The 19,945-nt window shown below is 42.1% G+C and overlaps 1 long non-coding RNA gene and 1 pseudogene across 1 annotated transcript in view; both read right to left on the bottom strand.

Annotated features, from left to right (window-relative positions):
- The window catches only part of LOC106733922 (uncharacterized), a 6,766-nt gene extending 6,634 nt beyond the window's left edge, over positions 1-132 (bottom strand). Inside the window, exon 1 of the long non-coding RNA XR_001369756.1 lies at positions 69-132. This is a non-coding gene — a long non-coding RNA (uncharacterized LOC106733922). The remainder of the gene's footprint in view (positions 1-68) is intronic.
- Positions 133-10,364: 10,232 nt separating this feature from the next.
- The window catches only part of LOC102491609 (aldose reductase-like), a 51,193-nt pseudogene continuing 41,612 nt past the window's right edge, over positions 10,365-19,945 (bottom strand).

Here is a 19,945-nt window from a genome sequence, read left to right as displayed (position 1 = left end):
CATAAAATCTCTATTGAATTACTAAACCTGTTGCACGAAGAAAAAGAGATAAATAAGCAGATGACAACCTTCCAGAATAAGACACGATGATGGTTAGTTGGAATGTCAGCTCGACTGGATGAAGGAGTATCTAGAAAAAGCAAAAAGCATTACTCTGGGTGTGTCCATGGAGATGTTTCCAGAAGGAATTAACATAGGAGTCTGAGCAGACCAGATGTGGACAATCTGCTCTTAATGTAGGCAGGTATGATTCAATCAACAAGTGGCCCAGAGAGAATCCATGTGGGAGACAAATGAGTCTCTTCTGAGACAGGGCCAGAGAGAACTCTTCCGTTGCCTTGGACATTAGAACTCAAAGCTCACCTGCCTTCAGACTCTAGGATTTACATGAAAGGCACGCCAAGTTCTCCAGTTTTCAGCTTCAGCTGTGAATTACATCAGCTTCTCTGCTCTGATGCCTTCCAGACTTGAACTGAGTCACACTGCCAGAATCTAGAATCTCCAGCTTTCAGAGGGCTGTCATAGGACTTCTCGGCAACCGTAATTGTGTGAGCTGACTCCCCCAGTAAGTCCTGTCTCATGCATCTCTCTCTCTCTCTCTCTCTCTCCATATATATCATCTTTTCATTTCAATTAACCACCATCCCAAACATTACTCTGGTGTTATGTTGGCTGGAATGGAACCCGCCAAATAGCTATTAGTCACACTCAATCACTATGCCTTCGTCTCTAACTCAGGTGTCAAAAATTTAATTATCATTTTGGGCAATCTTTTTAATGTAATGTTTTAAAAGTTGGAAGTTCATTGTACAATCTTTTTGCCTTTTTTTTTCTTTTCTTTTTACTGCCAGAGAACTCATTCACTCACCAGAGAGAGAGAAGGAGAAAGCACCCTCCCCAGTAGGGCATGGTAATGCCACCATCCCTTCTCTTCCATTTCTCCTGCCCATCAGGATTTTGAACATGCAGGCACATATGCCCAGCATGCTTTTCAAGCCTTCATAGCCAAGATTCAAACAGCCCTCCGCATGTAAGATCCATCTTTCAATGTACAGCTCTTACCCAGTGTGCTATAGGACTGACCCTCACACTACAGACTGGATAGAGCATCTTAAATTTATAATAGCAGGGCCACCCCGTAGTGCAGAGGGAGACAGATTCATGAAAGCCACAGCCCACACAGCTGACCACAGTTCAAGTCCTAGCCAAATGGCTTTAAAAACACACCAAGTACGTGTGTATGTGCCCAGGATCCTGAGGGCACCGAGAAGTGGAGGAAAAAGGATTGTGGTGGGACCAAGTCCCAATGTGGGTGCTCACTCTATCTGCCTCTCTCTGCCTTTGACAAAATAATAATAATAATAATAATAATAATAATAATAATAAATCTATTAGTATCCCCTTCTTATTTAAGGAATAATGACAGTATTTCTCTCCACTGAGTTTTCATAGCATATGAAGTCTTTCATCGAAGTATAAAAGTGGTAAAGGTAAAGAAAACAGTATTATAAACATAGAACTCTTCAATAACGTTTTACTGTAAATAGTGAAGAAGACTCCAGTAAAAGTCGCAAATTTAAATCTTTCTGTGCTACAACAAGCGAATGGTGCTGGGACTACTGTGTGGTTTTACACAGTCATAAAGGTTTGTTTTGTTTTTTAAATGTTCCCAGGGGTCATGTCTTCTCACCAGAGAGAGAGAGAGAGACAAAGAGACAGAGAGGGAGAGGAACAAAGCATCTCCCAGTGGGGTAATGTCATACCACAATCCGTTCTCCTTTTCTCCGCCTTGTAAGGGCTTTGATGCACGTGCACACACCCGCCCTGTTTTTCAAACTACCAGGTCCAGGACATAACCCAGGCAGTCAACCATGTGGGATCTGGCTTCCTAAGCCATTAAGCCTCAGGGCTGGCTCAAGCTTTTGTTTTGACTCAAAAGAAAAGAAAGAAAATAGGAGATTCCACAGAGAAGAGAAAATCTGACCATCACTGAATCAGCAATCTACTGAACCCTAATCCTCAAGAGTTGTCTATCTTAAAATTCTGTCAACAAATACCAGGAAGTCATCTTTTTATCATTTGCAAACTAAGTATTCTAATAGAGCCACTGTCCACCCCAAGAATAAACCTTGTGTTCCAGTGTGAAACTGATAAATGAACGATGAGTAGCTGAAAGAATGAGTAAAGATACAGACACATCACTCAACATTGCCTTCCTTACAGCAAAAACAGGAAAAGTATCTTGTAAATTCTGTCACCACTGTCATGTCTATAAAGAAAGCAAAAATTATGTTCAAAAAGAAAGCAAAAAACTATTGGCAAAAATCCCTAATCAAGTGACCGCATGGAAAGTCACATAAAATCAGTGGGTTATGATAGGAAAGAGCAATCTATGGTACGTGTGTGTGTGACAGAAGTTACTTCACATTCAGTCAAAGCACTGCAAAATATAACCTAATTCCTGACACACACATGGCTTACATATGAAGGAGAAGTGTTCAATGACTTTTGAGCTCCAGGAAAGAGATTAAGAACTTGCGCTGAGGGGCCAGTAGGTGGCATGGTGGTTGGGGTGCTAGACTCCCACATGGGTGACTACAGTTCGAGTCCTGGACCTGGTGGCTTGCTTTCTCACTTTCCCTTTCTCTATCTCCCTCTCTTGTAGGTATACATGCCCTACAGCAAATGAAAATAATAACAATAATAATAATTAATAAAATAAAATAAATACTTTAAGAGAAAGAAAGAACTTGGATTGCAAACTAGAAAACAAAGGTTAAGGTCAGGGCTGATGGTACACTGGCCACATATGAAGCTAAAAAGAATACTTCTATTATTATATAGTTAAAGATCTGCTCTTGCAAAGAATTCACATGTAGCTGGACAGACAACAGTCAACCATCAGCAGTATGCCCCAATCAGGGAGTCAAGTCAAAGGAGCCAATGGAAATCATGAACATGATCAAATCACAGCTGACAGTGTTCTTCTCAGTGTGCTGTGCGGAAAAAATGGGCAACACGAACCACTCTGCTTCCGTGATCAAATATAATCATGATTAAGAAGAAGTGGGCTTGGGACCAGCAGTTAGCGTAATGGCTATGTCGCTGGGCTCCCATGTAGTCGACTGCGGTTCGAGTCCCGGACCCGGTGGCTTAAACACACCAGGCGCGTATGCATGCATGCCCAAGATCCCAAGAGGAGAATGGAGAAGAAGGAATTGCGGCATGGCCATCCCCCCTGGGGCATGATTTCTCACTTTCTGTCTCTCTCTTTCTGGCGAGTGCACGCACCGTATGGCAAAAAGCTCTCCAAAAAAGAAGAAGAAGAAGAACAAGAACAAAAACAAGAAGAACAAGAAGAAGAAGAAGTGGGCTTACAACAGTTATAGTGATGGAGAAGGTGAGATTGTAAAAATGGTTTTTCTTGTCACTGGTAATGTAAAGAGATTTCTTTTTTGATTCTAAGTGGCAAGTGTCAGTGATATATTCAGCATCTTGAAGAAGCTAAGCTTTGAACTTCGAGGCTAACATTGGGCTTGGGACCAGCAGTTAGCGTAATGGCTATGTCGCTGGGCTCCCATGTAGTCGACTGCGGTTCGAGTCCCGGACCCGGTGGCTTAAACACACCAGGCGCGTATGCATGCATGCCCAAGATCCCAAGAGGAGAATGGAGAAGAAGGAATTGCGGCATGGCCATCCCCCCTGGGGCATGATTTCTCACTTTCTGTCTCTCTCTTTCTGGCGAGTGCACGCACCGTATGGCAAAAAGCTCTCCAAAAAAGAAGAAGAAGAAGAACAAGAACAAAAACAAGAAGAACAAGAAGAAGAAGAAGTGGGCTTACAACAGTTATAGTGATGGAGAAGGTGAGATTGTAAAAATGGTTTTTCTTGTCACTGGTAATGTAAAGAGATTTCTTTTTTGATTCTAAGTGGCAAGTGTCAGTGATATATTCAGCATCTTGAAGAAGCTAAGCTTTGAACTTCGAGGCTAACATATCACAACTGTAAATATCAAAGACGAGATATTTAAATTTCATAAGGAGGTGAGTTATGCTACAGATGATCCTATCACTCAGGAGTATATTTTTTCCAACACTTTATTTTCCTCATTCATCATAGAAAAAAGTCAAGGTCACTGTACAACTTTAAAAGCTACATTTTTAAAGATTTTTCAGAGGTTGTGTGTGCTCACATGAGTGAAGGAGAGGGAAATCAGAAAGTATCCTCCATGGAGCATGGTCACGCCACAATCTCTTCTCCAACTCGCATTCCCTGTAGGGTTTTGGGCAGACACGATATACACCCACCATGTTTCTCAAGCCTCCAGATCCAGTACTTGAGCTGTGTGGTCAGACACTGCATTAACCCCCATGCCATGAGCCATAACCCCCATGCCATGAGCCAGTCCAAAAGCTACACTTAAATGCTGCCCCAGAGCATGAGAAAATGATTTCCCCAGCCTAACCAACCAAGTGCTGAATAAGAATGTAAGTCGTATTCTCTTTCACACATGAATATTCGTCCTTCTGTGTTCCAAATACAATGTAACTGTTGATCTAACAGACTTTGAATGTAGTCTGCAGTAATGAATTACTACTCCATAGTACCTGTATGAGAGTGTAATTCCAATAACTAAACCAACTAATAAAGCAGCTATTAAGCAACTGCTGGTACCCTGGGTGGCTACGATTGTGATTTAGTAAAAACAAGGAGGAAGAACAGAAAATATCTCGAGCCAGAACCTAGCCTAATGCTCAGGCTGACAGATAAAGATACCAAAGCAGGAAAGAAAGAAGAGAGAAGAAGAAGAGAAAGAAAAAAAAGAAATTAAGGAAAAGACAGAGAGAAAGACAAAAGAGAAAGAAAGAAAAAGGAAGAAAGAGGGACCAGCAGATGGCGTAATAGCTACTTCGCTGGACTCCCATGTAGTTGACGGTGGTTCAAGTCCCGGCCCTGGTGTCTTAAAACTCACACCAGGCGTGTGTGCATGCGTGCCCAAGATTCCGAGAGGAGAATGGAGGAAAAGGGATTGCAGTGTGGCCATCACCCCTGGGGGGTGATTTCTCACTTTCTGTCCCCCTGTATCTCTCTGTCTTTCTGGCGAGCCCATGTGCCCTATAGCAAAAACCTCTCCAAAAAAAATAAAGAAAGAAAGAAAGAAAGAAAAAGAAAAAGAAAGAAAAATGTTTTGAAACATTTTTACATTGTGATTATTTTTCAAACCTAAAGTTGGCACATTGCATGATGCAAACCCCCATGAGAAAAAGAAAAGAAAGAAAAAGAAGAAAGAAAGGGAGGAGAGAAGGGAGGAAGAAAGACAGAGAGAAAGAAAGAAACACGAAGAAAGAAATTATGCTTTGAAATAATTTTAAATTGTGATTATTTTTTAAACCTAAAGTTGGCAAATTGCATGATGCAAACCCCCATGCATAGCCTGAATTAAAGACAGAGTAAGGGCCAGGTGGTGGCACAGAGGTAGAACAGCTAGACCCCATGGGAATGGTCCCGAGTGCATGTCCTGGAGTCTCCTGAACACACCAGGTGCACATGCGTGCATCCTGGGACCCAGGCCAGCTGAGATTGGGGGTGGGTTGCAGCATGGAGAGCCTCTTGGCGAGGCCTCTTTCTCTCTCTCTCCCTCTCTCTCTCTTTCTCTCGCTTTCAGATGAGATAAAGAAATAAACTTTTAAAAATAATAAATTCCTGAATAAGCACGTTTAAAACAAAAGGCAACTGCAGCACAGCTGTTTTTACAACAGAAGAGCAGGGCAGCCATGGGTGGGTCTTGATATCCATTGTCTTTTGTAACAGTCTTTGTGTTTTACACTCACATAGAATCTTCCTGGTTTGAAATTTCAAGAATTTTGCAAGTATTCCACGAATCTTTAGACCATCCCACTTCCAGTGAGAGTGGGTGGAGAACATGAGACCCAGGGAAATGAAACAGCCTCTTTGATTTCGAAGAGAAAATGGATTTTTAAAAAATGCCCTGGCTTGATTCTGTTTCACTCTTAATAATGTCATTTCTTACAGCATCTTAGCAACAAGAAAATCAGACAAAACTCTATCAAATTATACCTAAGTCAAAGAAAGTAGCAAGTGTAGATTTAAAAAAAAAAAGGTGGGGGGGGGTGCTATTTTGAGGAAAGTATTTTTAAAGTACAATTATCTAACGAGAAAAACTGATAATTATATAATTCCACAGCATTTAGCAGCAGGATAACTTTAGGAATGGGGGGGGTCATTTTATTCCTTTGCATCTACAGAACTTTGTGTTTCAGATCTCTAGAGCAGAACAACAAGGTCACACTCAATGAAACCTCTCGTAGGCAGAAACACTGTCCTAGTCTTTAGGAAAAATTAAGTTACAGAGTGCAAATGGGAGTTGCTGGCATTAAAAATAATCAAGGTGTGACTTAAAGAATGTTTTCTCTGATAAATGAAAGCACATGACACGCAATCAGTGGCAGAAGACTTGGTTCCCAGAAAAATCTCACCTCCTCCACCCTGAACTTGAAGACAATGTCACCTGGTTCATAGGACCTCAGTTATCGAGTGTCTATTATGTGCTAGGCTCTGCTGCCAGTTTTACACAAATTGTCTTATTTACTTCATCCTCTGTGTGGAAATCCAGATGCCCATTTTAAAAATGAATCAGATGAGGGACCATCAGTTGGTGTAATGGCTGTCGCTGGACTCTCATGTAGTCAATTGCGGTTCGAGTCCCGGACCCGGTTGCTTAAACTCTCACCAGGCATGTGTGCGTGCGTGCCCAAGATCCTGAGAGGAGAATGGAGAAGAAGGGATTGCGGTGTGGCCATCCCCCTTGGGGGGTTATTTCTCGCTTTCTGTCTCTCTGTCTCTCTGGCAAACACACGCGCCCTATAGCAAAAACCTCTCAAAAAAAAACAAATCAGATGAAGTGAGTCTCCAAGACCACACAGCTAACAAGCAGCAGAGGTAGGATTTGAACTCAGGTCTGTTTGATACCAAAGTCTATATTTACTTGCAACACCACACTATTGCAGTCTAGGAGGCAAGTGTTTTAGTTAATTGATGTTGTGTAAAAAAGAATTAAAAAAACTTAATTATATAATATCATAACCAGGGCTAGCCTGTGGCATGTGGATCCCATGAGGCAAATTGTGCTGTTTGATCATCCACTCGATGGCTTGAGAAACATACCAGAAACTCACGTGTGTGTTCCCAAATCCCGAAAGGAAGGAAAGACGAAAGAGAAAGGATTGCAGTGTGACCTTTCCCCGTGGGGTTGTGGGGGAGGATGTTTTCTCACTTTCCCTCTCTCTCGTCTCTCTCAGGGAGTACACATACTCTCTGGAAAATAAATTTGTAAATAAACGAAAATAAAAAATAAAATCACAGCCACTTGTTTAGCTCATGACTCAAGGAATGAATTATTTCGTGTGGGCTCAAATATGTGGTCTCGACTGGACTTGCTCAAGCACCTGCAGTCCGCTGATTGGCTGGGCCTCCCTGATGAGGCTGAGCCAGAGGCTGGCAGGCTCATCTGTGCTCCACCTGGTCTTTCATCCTCTCACGGGCTAGCCACAGTGGTACACATGGCTGGGCGATGTCCCAAGAGAACCAGCAATAATGTGGAGGAGCTTTTGGGTCCTAATCTCTGAGTTAGCGTAACATCTTTTCTGTCACGTTTTATTGTCCGCAGCAAGTCTCAAGTCCAGAAGCGGCTGACCACGTTGCCCAGCACCTCTGTCATTTTCTTCCTCGAACATGCATGCACTTTTTAATAGCATCTCTGCCTGATAGGCTTCTTTTGAGAATGAAATGAGCTAAGCTCATTAGGGTGCACTGGCTCCTCTAATGAGAATTGGTACCGTGCTCCCCTAATGAGAACTGTGACGGAGGCTGGCCTTACCGTTAGGTCATTACCAACCAGACTATGAAATTTGGTGAGTTCACTGAAAACTCTTCAGACTCAAGTCAAATTTCTTGTTTCCACATTTTGCATCCTAGCATGATTTCCTTTACCTGGGTCCCCAGGTTCTGGGTACTGCATTTAAAAATTTATCTTTTATAGTTGCATATTTTAAAAAAATAATAATAATTAGCCATAAGAGTCGGTAAAAATATTTACCTGTTTTTTTTTTTTTTTCTCAATAAGACTCTCTCCTAGAGAAATAATCCTAGACACAGGAAGATAAAAGAAACTAATGTTTACTGAATGCTTCTTGTTATACTAGGCATTTCTGATCTTGACAACCCATAAGTTAGATATTAAATAGATACTATTAACACAGCATCTGAGCAGCCAGCTCTAGTTCTCAACACCCTGTTTTCTGCCTTTGAGATTTCTTGATTATCAAGAACTTTGGCTCAGAAAGATCATCATTCCTTATACTTCTTGGTATCCCATTTTCATCTTGCCTTCCCTACTCCCTCCAGTCATAAAGGCCAAGTTGAGTGGAAATTTGAAGCTTCAAGAGACCCATCTTCAGCTCTCAGTTGGAGGATACTGATTAGATTCCAAACGAATGTAATCAGATTAATCTGAGTTCTCGTCACATCTGGGAAATTGTTGGAGGAGCATATCTGGATTAGACAGGAAGTTCTGAGGAAAACCCAAGAGAGCCATTTTAGGAGCTCATTTGAAACTTTCCAATTCTCAATGAAAAATTCCATCTTTAAGGCCATTCGAGACAGATGTCATTGTATCATGGGATTGCCGACAGGAACTCAACTCGATGGGAAAGAAATGTGTTGCAGAGACATCAAATTGATGCTGCTCTGGTAATAGACACCAAATGACTCCTCTGAGACCCAAATCATGCAACATTCAGCATGACTCAGGGACATTCCAAGGAACAGCTAAGAAGACTCCCAAGGCTCCTGCTTGTTGCTTGACCTGCATGAGCCGGATGAGGCCCATGAGGCTGACGTGCTCTGGGTTGTTAGGTCAGGATAACAAGGCGCTCCCTCCAAGAGAAGGACTCAAGAAAGAATTTATAGGTGGAAGCTGTTGGCCAGCTTCTCCATTCCAACATGGACTGTGCAGACAAGAGCATCATGAGTTATAGTTGGTGTCTGCCATGTTGGTCTTGGGATAGAGGCCCAAGATCACTCAGATATCTTCTTCCCTTGTTTAAAGCCAGAGATAGGGTTTGTTTCCCTAGTTATATGTGGCTCTACGTCTTGGGAAAAATGGTAATTTTTGGTTTATTTTAAAAAATCGGGACCAGCAGTTAGTGTAATGGCTATGTCACTGGACTCCCACGTAGTCGACCGTGGTTTGCATCCCAGACCCGGTGGCTTAAAACTCACACCGGGTGCATGTGCGTGCGTGCCCAAGATCCCAAGAGGAGAATGGAGGAGAAGGGATTGCGGCGTGACCATCCCCCCTGGGGGTGATTTCTCACTTTCTATCTCTCTGTCTCTCTCTCTCTGCCTGGCTAACGCACGTGCCCTATAGCCAAAACCTCTCCAAAAAATAAAAAATAAATAAAAAAATAAAACATAGGAAATAAAATGATGGCCACTCATGGCTATAGTCTCTTTGAGCTTTTGTCAGAAATCAGGCTACATCTCTCCTCTCCCTGGTTCACCACACTTGCCCTCCTGCTCCTCAAATCAGGAGCATGTTCACATTTTCAGCCCCTGTCAGCTTTAGGTAGGGCTTTTTGAACATTAGTGAAGTTGAGATCCTGGGTGAATTTTTAGGTTTCAAAAGGATTTGTGTTTTCCCAGAAGTACATGAAGATAATCCACTACATGAGCAGGTCGTTATAATATGCTTTGAAACTCTTTATCCCACCAGCCAGACTAGCAGTGTCTAAAAGGTCCCGTGCTTCTGAGAATCCTCTCATCAGTACAATAATATTTATTTAGGACTTTGCAATTGTTTCATTTCTCAGTCATCTGAAGCTTAAGAATTCAGAAACTTTAGACAATAAAAAAGTCAAATTAAAAAGTGAATAATAAAAAGGTCCTATCAATTAGCATGTCAGGTATGTTTCTTTCTTCTAAATAAGTTTTTTCTTATTTGGAAAAAAATCTTTATTTTTTTTTCCAAGCTCACAAAAGCACTTTTTATTTGGAGTAAACAGAAGTCTGGCGGAAAGGATTGCTGTTCCAAGCAGTCAAAACTCAATTGTTAGTGGCACTACTTGACTTTGTAGGATTTGCTTCTCCTTGGTCAGACAAAGCATTCAGGCTGTATTTTCTCCAGAGGGGCTCCTGAACTATGGATTCTCCCTCCAGAGCCAGATGAGCCCTTGCTGGTGGCTGGTTCCATGCCAAGGGATGCAGGCCACCCTGCATTTGCAAGGAGAAAACGAGGCAAGAGAAGGAGGCATGGGTCACTTGGGGAGGAGCATGCACCCGCAGCTTTAAAATTCAACCTGGAAGGGGTAATCCTTGTGGGAGGCACAACTCACCAAGGCACAGACCCTCCAGTTCCTGTTGAAGCTAAGTAAGGTGGTCATATCCTCACTGCTTGATTCAAAGTCAAAGACCTGAAGTTCTCAACAACGCGTTTCAGAGTCACAGACTTGGGGATCACCACCCAATTCCTCTGAATGGGGAGCCGAATCAGAACCTGGGCTGTGGTTTTATTGTGACTTGACTGCGATTCTTGATTCTAGGATCCTCCAGGATGGAAAGGTCCTCAGGCTTGGTCCAGGGTCTGTTGGGAGAGCCGAAGGGACTGTAGGTGGTCACCACGATGCCTGTGGATTGGCAGAACTGCACCAGCTTCTGTTGAGTGAGGTACGGTGGCACTCGATCTGGGTAACTGCTGGCTTAGACTTTAAGCCAGGTTTGTTTAAGATCTTCTGGACACGCAGGTGGTTGAAGATGGAGATGCCAATAGCTTTCACCAGTCCTTCATCCACCAGTAATTCCATGGCTGCCCAGGTGTCCAGAAAATTGGTGTCACTGGGAATCACATTGCCAGCGCCATCCAGTGGGAAAATGTCCTTCCCAGTCTTGAAGCCAACAGGCCAGTGAATAAGGCAGAGGTCCAGGTAGTCCAGCTTCAGGTCACTGAGCGTCTTCTGACAGGCTTGTTTCACTTGACTCTTCTCATGGTAGGTCCACAGCTTGCTTCACCACCTGCTTCCTGATCTTCTCTTAGATGGCCAAGCCCACCTCATTCTCGTTCTGGTATACATGGACGCAGTCGATGTGGCAGTAGCCAATGTCAATTGCCACCTTCACAACCTCGGTCACCTGGCCTGGAGGGGACTTCCAGGTGCCCAGCCCCAAGACGAGCATCTTGGCACGTGCTGAGCATGACGCAGCTCACCATGGCTACCCAGATCCCAGACCCCGGCCCAGAAACATGCAGCTCTAGAGCAGTGGTCTACCTTTTTTTTTTTTCTGAAAAAAATCTTTTGAAATAAACAAAAAAATACTTGAAGAAAATATACATAATAATAGCAAACCTAAAACAGAGAATGAAAAGAACTGGATTAACTGGATTTTTTTTTTTTTTTTAGTTTTTGCTATAGAAAACACACTCACTGGAGAGAGAGAGAAACAGAAAGAGTGAAGGCCATGCCATAGTTCCTTCTCCTTCATTCCCCCCTCTGGATCTTGGGCATGCATGTAGATGTGCCTGGCATGATTTCAAACTACTGAGTCCAGGACTTGAACTACATAGTCAGCCTATGTGTAATCTGGCTGCCTTTCACCTCCACGCCAGCTGCTGGTCCAACCAGGAATTTAATAGTCACAATTTTAATGTCTCACTGTCTCTTAGGCCCTGCATCTAATCCATCACCAAGTCCTGTCCATTTTACCTCCAAAATGCTCTCAAATTCATCTCTATCATTCCACCTCCATTACCATTGCCCTAGTCTAAGCCATCACCACATTCTGCCCCACCCAGTGCCATAATCTTCTAATGCAATTCCCTACTTGGATTCTTGCTCTTCGCCCATCTATTCCACACCAAAAGCTAGAAAGGCCCTCTTAGAATGCAAATAAGATCACGCCATGCCTTTTCACAAAAGTCTTCAATGATCAATCAAATGTTAAATGTTTTTTTTTTCTGCATCAATTGATATGATCCTATGTTTTTATCTTCCCTTCTGTTGCTATGATGCATTACATTTATTGCTTTGCATAGGCTGAACTACCCTTGCATGCCTGGAATAAAGCCTACCTCATCATGGTGTATAATCTTTTTTTTTTTTTTTTTGGAGAGATTTTCACTGTAGGGCGCGTGCGCTCACCAGACAGACAGAGACATAGAGACAGAAAGTGAGAAATCACCCCCCAGGGGGGATGGTCATGCCGCAATCCCTTCTCCTCCATTCTCCTCTCAGGATCTTGGGCACGCACGCACACACGCCCGGCGTGAGTTTTAAGCCACCGGGTCTGGGACACGAACCGCGGTCGACTATGTGGGAGTCCAGCAACATAGCCATTACGCTAACTGCTGGTTCCCTAATCTTTTTAATGTTGGAGAAGATGTTCCTCTGTTTACTCATTAGGAAAGAAAATCAAAACCACAGTGATATATCTCTACAAAATAACTAGAATAGCTACAGTTTTTAAAATACAAAATACCGAGGACCAGCAGTTGGCATAATGGCTATGTGGCTGGACTCCCATGTAGTCGACCGAGGTTTAAGTCCCAGACCCGGTGGCTCAAACTCACACCGGGCGCATGTGCGTGCATGCCCAAGATCCTGAGAGGAGAATGGAGGAGAAGGGATTGCAGTGTGGCCATCCCCCCCGAGGGGGTAGGGGTGATTTCTTGCTTTCTGTCTCTGTCTTTCTGGTGAGCGCACACACCCTATAGCAAAAACCTCTCCAAACAAATACGAAATACCAAGTACAGGTAAATATGTAAAGAAACCGGAATGCTCGTATCTTGCTGGTGTAAAACGGTATCATCACTTTGGAAAATGATTTTAAAATAAATGCATATTTATCTTGACACGTTCGCAACTGATCAGCACAATTCATAACAGCCCAAACTAGAAACTTCTCAAATGTACATCCACATTAGAATGGATAAACTGATAGTACATTCATTTAGTGAGAATAAATAGTCTACAATTACGATCATCTAGATGAATCTCACTGACATCATTTTGAGTGGAAAAAAAAAAAGCCAGAAAACAGAGTACATGTTGTAGAACGCCATTCATACAGAATCTGAAGACATGCAAATACATGTCATGGGAAGTCAAAATAGTGCTTCCTCTAGGAAGAAGGGGTGCAGAATGGAAGCAGGTACAAGAGGAGTCTTTTGGGTTTTTAATAAAGATCTGCTTACTGGTCTGGATTATATAAATATGCATTTTGTGAAAATGCAGCAACATAAGCATTTATGTTACATATGCTTTTCTGTACGTGTTTACAGTTAAACAAAATTACTTTCAATTACTCAGTGACTTCCCATTATGGTAAAATCTCAATCCCTTAACATGGCCTACAAAACCATAAATCACTGAGCCCCTGCCTATAACGCCATCCTTCTTTTGAGCCACGAACTCACTCATAATTCTAGCCAACTTGGTGTTAGATCAGTCCTTTGTGCTTCATTCCTTCCAACCTCAGTTTCTTTGCATCTGTAGCCTTGGCCAAACCATGGCTCACAAGCTAAGCCTGCCAAGCCTGCCTGCCACTTGTTTTTGTAAATAATATATTTTAGAATATAGTCAGAGCTGTTTAATTACAAGTGGACTTCAAATCGTTCATGAAAATGGAATTAAAGTACGAGATTATTTCGGTGCAGAAAAAGATTTTAATTCACGCATAGTTTTTTACGTAATACGCATTTTCCGTGAAATTTGTAAAGACCCCTCGTGCATACTCTCTTTTGTACTACCATAGCAACAGAGATCATAAGGCCCACGAAGTTGAAAATATTTACTACCTAGTCTTTTATAGAAAATCTTTGCCAACTCCTAGAGTATTTTCACATGCCTACTCTACCCCCATATGTCTAACTCCTACTCACCTTTCAGAATTTAGCAAAAAACATGTCCTTTGTTCAAGAAAGCCTGGGTCCGTATGTTGTATACTCCTGGGCTTTTTTTCTCCAGCTCTCCCTTGTTCCAAATCCTCAAATGGCTTCCCTTGCTCTTAAGATAAAAGTAAAAATTTTGTACAGCTTACAAGTCCCTGCATGATTTTACCTACTATGTATGTCTCCGGCCTTTTCTCCTATACGCGTTCTTTGATTTGATCATTCTGGTCTCATTTTAAGACTTAGTCAAGGGGCTAAGACTTAGTTGTGGTAGTTAAAGGCACTGAATTCCCCAGATGGCCAACCATGGTTTGAGTCCTGGACCTGGCGGCTTGCTTTCTTGCTTTCCCTTTCTCTCTCTCTGTCTCTGTCTGGTCAAATTAAAAATAATAATAATAATAATAATGACAAATGGAGTTAAATAAATAAATGATTTAAAAAAATAAAAGACTTAGTCAAGTTTTTCCACACCTCAGGTCCTTTGCCCACTCACTTTCTCCGTTCTTCACCTAGCCAACATTTGCTCATTTACCACATATCCGCTTAAAGATCATTCAACAAAAGAGGCCACTCCCTAAATGGATTTAGCACAGCCAAAGGCTGGAGGGTCCTTCCCCATTGTGGGGTCTAGATTGAGCCTCTTCTTGACCCTGAACCCAGACACCCTCGAGTCTTACTTCTACTTTCCCTTCAGTGGCTGCCATGGCCCCAACCACTGGTTTCTCAGAATGGGCACTTCCATGGGCCCCTCTCCCAGCTGGTGACTTTAACAGAAGTCTTTCCCACAATATCCTGTCCTCTGTCCTCTCCTCTTTGTCCTTCCTCAGAAATGGTGATGCTACACCCTAGAAAGAGGATAGACTCACATCAAGGCATGGTTATAGGTCTTTCTGGTGCTTCTGACAGAGATGTTTCTCCCAGAGCCATCGCCAAGGAGAACTACTTACCCCCACCCGTCAGTTCCTTCAGAATTAGCCTGGGCTGAGGAAAGCTGCCTCAGCTGAGATCGGCCCTTCCCGGGACAGTCCACACCAAAGACTGAGTGAGATGGGGGCATTAAGGCCTAGGTGTGTCAGTCTGCCTTGGGACAACTCTCATGGACTTACTCCAGAACACCCCGCCAGGCTGCGTAGAGCCTGTGAGGCCTGCCTGGCCAGTTGAGTTCTTTCTGCCCAGTCTTGCTTCCTTCCCCTTCTCTTGACAGACTTTGATTCCCAAGAAAACATTGTGAAATCCACACTCTGTCTCAGCACCAGCTTCTAGAGATCCCAACATGCAACATTTACTCCTATGGTATTATGACAGGAACACAGAATTTGGGGTCAGACAGACCTATGCTGAAACCTTACAATGGGTGTTCAGTGACTGGTGACCTTGGGAAAGTGACTTAACCTTTTGGCCTCCTAGCCTCAGTCTCCTCATTGAGTGGAGATGATAATATCTTCATTGCGAGGCTGGCTTTAGGGCCAATTGAGTAATGCTATAAGACAAAATGCTAAAATGGAAACTAGGCATTGTCACTCCAATGCTATAAATATCAGATACTGAATTGAATTGAGGAGCAGACCATCTGGTAGGTTTTTCAAAGTAGATATTCCACAGTGTAATACCTGACCCCCTGTGTTCCTTAACTTATTTCAGTTTATAAACAGAATGATTAAGGAGTATTCTCTAAAAAAGTGTTTGTGACTGACACATCACTCCTAGAGGGTAAGGTGGGTCATGTGTTTCATTTTTCTTCAGGACAAGGAAGAGAAGCTTCAGAAAGCTAACTACCCTTTAATTCAGGAGATACAGTGGGCTCTAGAGGGCAAACAGGAGGCTGGATGGCGTATGGCTGAATGAAAGATAATTCTTAAGATTATTCTTTTTTTAAGAGTTATTTTGTTTAAACTTATCTATTTATTTATTTATTTATTTTAATTTGACCAGAGAGAGAGAGAAAGTGAGAAAGCAAGCCACCGGGTCCAGAACTTGAACCACATAGGAGTCAGCCACATGGGAGTCCAGCGTCCTTAACCACCATGTCAACTGCCAGGGCCAATACTTAGGGTTATTCTACATTTACAAAGCTCGTCTGGCAAAAGCTTGAAAGTATTTCCCATGGGTGGCTATGGTGTGTGCATGAGAGAGAACCAGTCTGTGGTCTTAGATTTGGTCTCGGAAGTCAAGGTTAACATTGGAGGGGCTGAGGACTGCTCAGGAATCAGACCTTGTGCTAGGGGCCTTACCTACATTATCTTAGCTGACCTTGAAACACCATAAGTTAGCAGTTACTGTATTTTAAAAAGCCTTAACATAGAGAAAACTGCAAATTCCCCTAGGATTGGGGGAAATCTTTAAAGAATCTCGAAAGCACTCCACAAGAAAAGGAGTCAGCATCTTATACCTGCCATGACCATAGAAGCAAACACATCTTTACATTATTATTATTATTGTTACTATTGTTATTTATTTAGAGATTTTTGCCATAGGGTGACTGACACCTCACTTCTAGAGGTAGAGAGCACTCGCTGGAGAGATAAGAAAGACAGAAAGTGAGAAATCACCCCCCTACCACCACCACCAGGGGTTGGCCATGCTGCAGTCCCTTCTCCTCCATTTTCTTCTCAGGATCTTGGGCATGTACATACACATGACCAATGTGAGTTTTAAGTCACCAGGTCCAGGACTTGAACTACAGTCTACTACATGGGAGTCCAACAATGTTAACCATTATGCCATCTGCAGATTCCAAAACATCTTAAAATATCCCTAATACTTCTTTTTTCTTTCTTCTCTTCTTCCACTGTAAAGGGATTAGAAACCAAGGTTACAAGGTTGGAGTAGGAATAGAAATGTGAAGCAGATATAGTTGGGGCGTGTCATAACCTGACAATACCAAGGGCTGACAACAATACAGAACAGCTAGAACTTTCTTACTTTACTAGTGACTGTACAGAATGGTACAGCCAGTTTGGAAAACCATTTGGCAATTAAATACTTTCTGCGTGACTCACCAACCCCATTCTTCCTCTCACCTCCAGAGGTTTTTGCTATAGGGCGCGTGCGCTCGCCAGAAAGGCAGAGAGAGACAGAGAGACAGAAAGTGAGAAATCACCCCCCCCAGGGGGGATGGCCACGTCGCAATTCCTTCTCCTCCATTCTCCTCTTGGGATCTTGGGCACACATGCATACATGCTCGACGTTAGTTTAAGCCACTGGTCTGGGACTCAAACCACAGTCAACTACATGGGAGTCCAGAGACATAGCCATTACGCCAACTGCTGGTTCCCCAACTCTATTCTTAAGTATTCACCCCCCCAAAATGAAAACTACAAAGACATGTACTTGAATACTTACAACAGTTTTATTTGTAATCACCCAAAATGTCCACCAATTCGTGAATGGAAAATGTACTATGGTACATCTATATAATTAAATCAAAATACACACACACACACACACACACATACAAAATATATATATTTAATATACAATATATTGCATATATTTAATATATTATATATTGCATATATTCACTATATAATATATACAATGTATTGTATATTATATATACTTAATATAGAATATATACTATATATTCTATACATTTAATACACATCACTCCTAGAGGGTAAGGTGGGTCATGTGTTTCATTTTTCTTCAGGACAAGGAAGAGAAGCTTCAGAAAGCTAACTACCCTTTAATTCAGGAGATACAGTGGGCTCTAGAGGGCAAACAGGAGGCTGGATGGCGTATGGCTGAATGAAAGATAATTCTTAAGATTATTCTTTTTTTAAGAGTTATTTTGTTTAAACTTATCTATTTATTTATTTATTTATTTTAATTTGACCAGAGAGAGAGAGAAAGTGAGAAAGCAAGCCACCGGGTCCAGAACTTGAACCACATAGGAGTCAGCCACATGGGAGTCCAGCGTCCTTAACCACCATGTCAACTGCCAGGGCCAATACTTAGGGTTATTCTACATTTACAAAGCTCGTCTGGCAAAAGCTTGAAAGTATTTCCCATGGGTGGCTATGGTGTGTGCATGAGAGAGAACCAGTCTGTGGTCTTAGATTTGGTCTCGGAAGTCAAGGTTAACATTGGAGGGGCTGAGGACTGCTCAGGAATCAGACCTTGTGCTAGGGGCCTTACCTACATTATCTTAGCTGACCTTGAAACACCATAAGTTAGCAGTTACTGTATTTTAAAAAGCCTTAACATAGAGAAAACTGCAAATTCCCCTAGGATTGGGGGAAATCTTTAAAGAATCTCGAAAGCACTCCACAAGAAAAGGAGTCAGCATCTTATACCTGCCATGACCATAGAAGCAAACACATCTTTACATTATTATTATTATTGTTACTATTGTTATTTATTTAGAGATTTTTGCCATAGGGTGACTGACACCTCACTTCTAGAGGTAGAGAGCACTCGCTGGAGAGATAAGAAAGACAGAAAGTGAGAAATCACCCCCCTACCACCACCACCAGGGGTTGGCCATGCTGCAGTCCCTTCTCCTCCATTTTCTTCTCAGGATCTTGGGCATGTACATACACATGACCAATGTGAGTTTTAAGTCACCAGGTCCAGGACTTGAACTACAGTCTACTACATGGGAGTCCAACAATGTTAACCATTATGCCATCTGCAGATTCCAAAACATCTTAAAATATCCCTAATACTTCTTTTTTCTTTCTTCTCTTCTTCCACTGTAAAGGGATTAGAAACCAAGGTTACAAGGTTGGAGTAGGAATAGAAATGTGAAGCAGATATAGTTGGGGCGTGTCATAACCTGACAATACCAAGGGCTGACAACAATACAGAACAGCTAGAACTTTCTTACTTTACTAGTGACTGTACAGAATGGTACAGCCAGTTTGGAAAACCATTTGGCAATTAAATACTTTCTGCGTGACTCACCAACCCCATTCTTCCTCTCACCTCCAGAGGTTTTTGCTATAGGGCGCGTGCGCTCGCCAGAAAGGCAGAGAGAGACAGAGAGACAGAAAGTGAGAAATCACCCCCCCCAGGGGGGATGGCCACGTCGCAATTCCTTCTCCTCCATTCTCCTCTTGGGATCTTGGGCACACATGCATACATGCTCGACGTTAGTTTAAGCCACTGGTCTGGGACTCAAACCACAGTCAACTACATGGGAGTCCAGAGACATAGCCATTACGCCAACTGCTGGTTCCCCAACTCTATTCTTAAGTATTCACCCCCCCAAAATGAAAACTACAAAGACATGTACTTGAATACTTACAACAGTTTTATTTGTAATCACCCAAAATGTCCACCAATTCGTGAATGGAAAATGTACTATGGTACATCTATATAATTAAATCAAAATACACACACACACACACACACATACAAAATATATATATTTAATATACAATATATTGCATATATTTAATATATTATATAGTGCATATATTCACTATATAATTTATACAATGTATTGTATATTATATATACTTAATATAGAATATATACTATATATTCTATACATTTAATATATATAATATATAAACATGGTAATTCTCAAATGTAATATGCTAAATAAAAGAAGTCAGATTCAAAAGCTATAACTGTGTGATTCCTTTTATGTGGTATTCGAGAAAGGCAAAACTATACAGACAAATAAAGATGGGAATGGAGGGACGAGTTTGACTACAACAGATATGAGAGGTTCTGGGGAGGATGAGAACACACATCCAGGCTGTGGTGATGGTGACAAAATTTCATATATTGGTAAAAGTTCCTAGAACTGTACATCTTAAAGGGCTAACTTGACCATATGGCAATTATACATCAATAAACTTGCTTTTTAAAAAAGGAAGAAGGAAGTGCCATGAGGTAAGAATTGGAAAAGAAATGCCGTGCACACCCCAGGAAAGCAGGTTTCTCGCGGGGAGAATTTTTATTATTATTATGGAACTGGCGACACTTGGCTTCAGACTTTCTTTTACTTCCAGGGGACTAAGAAAGGGGGAAAGT

The sequence above is a fragment of the Tupaia chinensis genome, unplaced genomic scaffold, assembly GCF_000334495.1.
Source record: "Tupaia chinensis unplaced genomic scaffold, TupChi_1.0 Scaffold146131_1, whole genome shotgun sequence".
NCBI classification, from domain to species: Eukaryota; Metazoa; Chordata; class Mammalia; order Scandentia; family Tupaiidae; genus Tupaia; species Tupaia belangeri.
This window is presented reverse-complemented; position numbering and strand designations above follow the sequence as displayed.